A 6,515-nucleotide genomic window follows, 5' to 3' on the forward strand; every position below is an offset into this window, starting at 1 on the left:
CAGTAAAAACAAAGAGTGTGTCATTTCTTGTGGCATTTTGTTTCTGCAGCTAGCCTTTGATCTCTGCAGCACAGGCCGGTCTGCAGGCATATTGAGAAATCAAGTTCCCAGTGTTGGTTTTTTTTTTTTTTTTTTTTTTTTTCCATTTCAGCCATTTGTCAGCATAGCTATAAAACCTGAGTTGTCTCTCTTGATCTTTATCAGAGATCCCAGTTGCCTTTGATCCCCTCCTCCTGTGTGACATTTGTGCACGGCTTCCCCATTTAATTGTCTGACTTTGGGTTGCTATTTTAGTTTAAAAGTTAACAGTAGTCTTTTTTTTTTAACTTCTAATATCTGTAAGCCAGCCCTCCAGGTAGAGTACTGTGGGTTCCCAGTGACAGCTGGTCAATGAGGGCAGCAGCGCCGGCCTCCGTTCGGTTTTGCACACACAGGAACTTCCTGAAATTGCCGTGAGAAACGCCCTGCAGAAAAGTTCACCGGTCGCCACCAGTCTTGGTTTGCCAGTGTCTGCGTGGAAGACAGACACCAAGGCTGCCTTGCAAAGTGCAAACCCCGTTTCCCGCAGGGCACCAGCCTCCCCGGTTCACCCAGCTTCCTCAGTTTACCCACATGTGCCCCCTTTCACTTTGACGACCACGGAGTAGAAGGCGAACTTGAAAAGGGGATGTGTGTGCACCCTCCCTACCTGCTCCCTGTCCCGTTTGAGTGTTGAGGATCTTGGCAGATCTCCCTCCCGGGGGGCGGGGGGCCTCCGGAGCCCACTCTCCGTGAACGCTGAGGCTCTTGGTGCCAATTTCACACGTGATAGCCACATTCTCTGTCGGGACTTTTTAAAAGGTAGATTCAGGGGGTGCAAGTGTTATTTGTTAGATGGATGAATTTTACAATGGTGCAGTCAGGGCGTTCAGCGTACCCGTCAGCAGAAGGTGTGCGCCGTACCCGATAGGCAAGTTTTGATCCTTCACCTCCCTCCCACCCTCTTCTTGGTTTCCTCCGCTGGGACTTCTAACCGCAGATCTCAGGAAAAGGAGGCTGGCGTTGCCGTGCGCAGTGCTTTACAAACGCCTTTATACCATCCTCACCCCCACGTTGCACACGCGGAGGCCGAGGCTGATGAACGCCATAGATGAGTTTCTTCCCTCTCTCCACCACTTCTGTGCTTTTTTAAGACTCCCGCCTTTTCTCTCGTTTCTGGCGTTGTACAGGCACCTGTGGGCTCCCACAGCTCAGTGCTCAGGCCTCGCCCTGTGCGGTGCAAATGGCAACGAGCGAGTGCTGCAGGCAGCGCCCGGCGTGGGGGGGGCGCTCACGCCTCGCGCCAGAACAAAACACTTGAGGGCACGCTTGAGACTGCACAGAACACTTCAGACGCGGCGGGTAAGCAGGCCCGCGCTCCCCCGAGGGGGGTGTAGGGGGGAAGGGCCACACGGCACAGTGAGTCTTTTCCTGGTCCCTTTGCTGGCCTCTGGCTCTGCGTCCTGAAGATGCCTCCGCACCCCGGGGCCAGCGACTGATCCTCCAGGATGGGGGTCTTAAACCCAGAATGCAGTTTCCAAGGAGGGAGCCCCCTGGGGAGCAGGGCAGGCAAGGACACATGTTGATTGATGACAGACTCCTCCTTTGTGACACGCATCACAACTGTGATTACACAAGTATCAGTGGGGATTTGCTTAGTGTCTCTCCCCTGGGAGGCTTGTGGTTGCCTGCGAGCAGGGTCTGCGACTGTCCCGTTAAGCCCGGACTGCCCCGTGCCTCTGCAGAGCCCGGCATGCAGCAGGTGCTCGGGGAACACTGGCTGGGTGACCGAACGAGGCGCTCACTCAGGTAGCATCCCATCAGGTGAGCCGGGGACAGTGAGGGCAAGCCCAGGCCCCCAGGCGGAGAGGGACGCTGGTCAGAGGGGAGAATCAAAGCCTCAATGGGGCAACGAAGAGTCGGCCAGAAGAGGGTGGCTCAGTCGGGGTGGAAAGCAGGTGTCAGGGGGGCCCCTCGGTTCAGCCTGGCGCCGGGCAGGAGGCCTGGGCGGGGAGTTGGGGACCAGGGGCTGGCGGCTGGCGGGTCTAGAGAAAGGAGCTGGGTGGGCAGGAGCAGGCGGTCTCTTGACTTCCTCCTGCAAAGACATCAGAGAACAGGAAGAATAGAAGAGGGAGGGATGAAGAAAACAGGGGAAGGATGAGGGGTGGAAAGGAAAGAGAAAGGGAGGGCACAGGAGAGAGGGAAGGGAGGAAAAGAGGAGGGGGGGAGAGATGGACACAGAAGATGGACAGTAGGAAGGGAGGGAGGAAGAAAAGAAAGGGAACAGAGGGAAGGAAGGAGAGGAAAAGAGTTTCCCTCTTCTATCAGTAGGCAAGGGAGGAGAGCGTGATGATTTTATAAAACATCACGAGAGGGAGACAAGCAGTGGAGGGACGGAGCAGCTCCTCTGTGACCTGGGGGGGGGAGCCTCTGCGTCTCCGTAATGACAGCCGAGATTGACAGGAAGGAGACGGCGGGCAGGAGAGGATAAACAGCAGCGAGGCTCATTTGTAACTTTCATTTTCAGGTAAGGATGATTGGCACGCGGGCGGCTGGGAGGAAGGCGGCCCCCTGATCTTTAACTTGCAGGTCACGTGGAGAAAACTTTGAGAAAATGCCCCGACATGGAGATGTCAGCGTGAGTGACAGCCCGTGCGAGGTGCCGCGCACCGGCCGCCTCGCTCACACGCATGGCTTCACAGAGATGATGGCTGCCGTTTGAACAGGAAGACACCCTTCCCGGCCGGGGTCAGGAAACTGACGGGGCCCACCCACTAATAGAAATAACTGTCATTTGAGATAAAATGCTCGGTGGGAAACGTCAGAAATCTATTAGGTAAGACGGGGGGCTGTGATTGGGGCACCCAGGAACCACCGCAGGGGCACTGGCGCCGAGACGTGGCGCCACGCGTGGGGGACGCTTAGATCCAGAGTGGCCCACTCAGCCGGCCACACGGCCCCTCATGCAGAGTGAGTCACCGCCTCGCCCTAATTCACAGCCCACCTAGATCTTCGCTGGGAGCTTTCCTTGCGGGACAGGGCAGGAGGCACCTGAGTGGAAACGTGAATGCCAGCACAGTTTCTGATTGGACGGTCTCTTGCGGCAAAAACGTTTCTGATGATGGGGCTCTTTGGAGAAGGTTCTTTCCTGACAAAAAACAAAGCCCCCTGTGCACGCTCCTGAGAGAGGCTCAAAGCCTAGGACTTGCTCTGAGCTGTCACAGTGTCTTATTTTTTGAGCAACTAAAATACTGCATCAAGATACTCGGCTACTCAAAAGGATAACAAGGTATTTAGGCAATTTCCCTTAAACGTTCAGTAAATTTCTTAATCAGAGGGTCCTAAACGACACAAAAATGGTGGTGCTTGATGATAGACTCGCAGAAGAGGGCCCGTTATGGCCTGTTTTTGGGCATATGATGTCTGTGGTTTGGGCTCAGGCTGATGGTGTAAATAGCAAACGTTGGTGTCATGCCCTACATCTGTCATCTCCTTTGATACAATCTTTAGAGCAACACTACAATGAACAATAATGTACCCATTTCACAGAGAGGACCACTGAGGTGCAGAGTGGTCAAGTGACTCTCCCAGGAAGAGCCAGTTTGTGAGAAATGGAACCCTTCAACGCCAAGTCCTCTGACTGCAGGAACTGGGACACTCCTGACAGGTAGGTCTTCTACCCGTCACTTTGTGGATGAGAATACTGAGCCTCGGAGGTTGTACGGCCCATGAGAATTACAACCGGAATTCAACCCCAGTCCACTCTTCATGCTGCAAAGTGCTTTCAAAGGAGACTGTATCCGCCTTCTATTCCTGGGTAACGAATTTCCACAGATGCCGTGGCTTAAAACAACACCCATTTATTATCTCACAGTTCTATAGGTCAGAAGTCCACAGGGCTTGCCTGGTTCTGCTCAGGGTCTCACAAGACTGAACTCAAGGTGTCCACCAGCTGGGCTTATATCTAGAGGCCCCGGGGAAGAATCTGCTTCCAAGTTCATTCAGGTTGTTGCAGAATTTAGTTCCTTGTGGTTGTAGGACTGAGGTCCCCACACCCTTCCGACCCAAGAAAGGAACGAGGCATGCTCCCTGCTCTCAAGGAAACAGCCCAATGCACCCAAGTCCAATAGACCCAAGTGTTGCAGGATGCACGTGTCCCTCAACACCCAGCCCCAGCCAACAAGTCCCGGGCTATCCTGCAACTCAGGACACCTGTTTTTGTCAAACCCCCGCTCCCACTCCAAGAGTTTCTGAGCATCTCTGAGGAGGCATTCGTTCCATGAATCCGGCTGAATCGGAATTTGTCACCTTGGCCACATGTGTCCAGTCCCTTATGTCACCCTCATTGTCTGGGCCACCAGAGGTCTCCTTATCCATCCAAATGTGGACACAGGCATGTTAACTTAGTTCTGCAAAGTTGAACAGAGACTACTAGGTCATGGGGAGGACCTTGGAGGCTGGCAGGGTAGGGGGGACTGCAGTGCAGGCGAGGACAGTTTCTAAATCTCTTCTGGAACCCAGGCCTGGCGTCTACCAGCCATGCCTTCCCAGGGACCCTGTTTGGCATTCTCTCTCCCTAGGTGTCCATCCCAGAATGCCACTCTCGACAGGGCCAGCCCTCTCTAGGAGTGAGGGGGACAGCTCTCATCAGTCTTCCAGCCCAGAGTCCATTCAGCTCAGGGGAGGGAGGCCCACCTCTCCCCCACAGCTGGATTCCCGTCAGCCGAGTCATGGTCTTGGCTGAGATGGAAGACAGCCTTGTGTGTCGGGACACGGTGCTCAGTTGATCACACTGTGGCCTCAACCCCTCCATCCCAGTGTGGACTTGGAGCTCTACTTTGCATGGCCCCGAGGACATTGAAATGTCCTTCCCACCCTCAAGCAGACAGACATTCAGTCTCTCCCCAGGGACAAGGTTAGCGCTAAGGAGGAAACTGTGCGTAACATTAAAACTGCAGTTTCCCTCATTTTTAGCCATCAAGATTTAAGCGTATGTCCATACATCCAGGTGAGTTTGGCATCAGAGCACCCCGTTAGCAAACATAAAATAAGACCTGGGATGCCACGAAGGAGAGTCCCGGGTCGAATTCCCTGGAATAGACTCTGCATGGGGCGTGCGTGCCGAAGGCGTCTGGGGGTGGACGCAGAAGGCAGGGAGGACCGGGCGGAAGGAGAAGAGCATCCACGACGCAGGTGTAACGGGGGCCCCGGCTGAGCCCATGGGAGCTATGAGGCCAGGGGTGCCCTTTAGCCTTGTCCCGGGACGGAGGGAAATGGGCCGAGCTTTGTCTGCCTGCTTCAGCTGTCACTGGCCACAGACTGCCCCGGAGGGGCGCAACCCTGGGTAAGGCTGTTCACTGGGGCTGAAGGCAATCGCCAGCGAGGGCCGCAGGTGGAACAGCTAGGGGGTGCGTGCTTTGGTCCTACAGAGGGGATCTGGGCACAGTCCCCAGAATCCGCTACAAGGAGGCACCAGGGAAGGCTGAGGGTTACAAAAGAGGGAGAAGTTCATCATCCAGGAAGGCTCCCTGGAGGAGAACTGACAACACATGAGCAGCCTTTCAAGGACGATTAGGACGTGGAGGACAGACCTGCCTCCCAAATGCTGTGGCCCCAGGATCTGTGCCCACCCGAAAGCCCGCTGCGGTCGTGAGGTCTACAGCCGTCTCTCCTGCCTCTGGGAAGCGGGAGGCTTGGGCTCTGCGACTCTAACAGGGTCTGACCCTGCGATCTTCTGTCCGTCAGGAAAACGCACAGGGAAATAAAAATAATGGAGAGGTTAATTAATGGTGCCTGCAGACTCCCTTTTAACCTCCTCCACTTCGCTATGTCAATAATAACTCGAGAGTAGACTTTCCCCAGGATATTCCGAAGCGTGACTAATTGCAGTAACACTGAACACATCACCCCCCACCATCCCCTCCAATTTGGAAAATGATTTTGCCCTTTTCCAGATATCTGGTGCAAGACGGGTGGATTCATTTGGATGCAGCTCCGGAGTAAAAGCTCGCTCACTAGGCTCTGGGCGCCCTGAGTGACGCCGTGCCACTTCTCTGGAAACCACGGCCGGCAATAGCCTGACAAGAGACGCGCTGTCGGGGCAGGAGGGCGGAGGCCGGTGGAATCCTCTGCCTCAGTTTATTAAAGTGCTTTCTGAGCATTCATCTAGAATCACATCGGCAAGATTTCTTTCTCTGAAAGTCAGTTTTGCTTGTAAGACATTCACGTTGGTTTTCCGAAGGTTGTGCAAATACATTTGTGTATTAATTTTTATGTAACTCCCGAGACATCAGGCTCTTGGCATTGGTCTGAACAGAAAGGCTGATGAGGACCAGGCGGTTGACATGGCCCTGTGGGAAGTGATGGGCATGTCTGGAACACGTTAGGGACATGTGAGGCTGTGCTCGCCGCGGCACGGAGCATCAAAGAGGGAGCTCTGCCGCGCGTTTATTGTGTGCCCCGAGCAAGGTGCTTGTGCAGATTACAGAAATGGCCGT

The 6,515-nt window shown here is 54.6% G+C and overlaps 1 long non-coding RNA gene across 1 annotated transcript; it reads left to right on the forward strand.

The window, feature by feature from the left end:
- Window positions 1-1,668: 1,668 nt before the first annotated feature.
- On the forward strand, window positions 1,669-6,176 carry LOC105880369 (uncharacterized). The gene is made up of 5 exons (XR_012922936.1): window positions 1,669-1,842; window positions 2,608-2,854; window positions 3,018-3,307; window positions 3,568-3,685; window positions 5,973-6,176. It is a non-coding gene; the product is annotated as an uncharacterized LOC105880369 (long non-coding RNA).
- Window positions 6,177-6,515: the final 339 nt, after the last annotated feature.

The sequence above is a fragment of the Microcebus murinus genome, chromosome 14 (genome assembly GCF_040939455.1).
Source record: "Microcebus murinus isolate Inina chromosome 14, M.murinus_Inina_mat1.0, whole genome shotgun sequence".
Lineage (NCBI taxonomy): Eukaryota > Metazoa > Chordata > Mammalia > Primates > Cheirogaleidae > Microcebus > Microcebus murinus.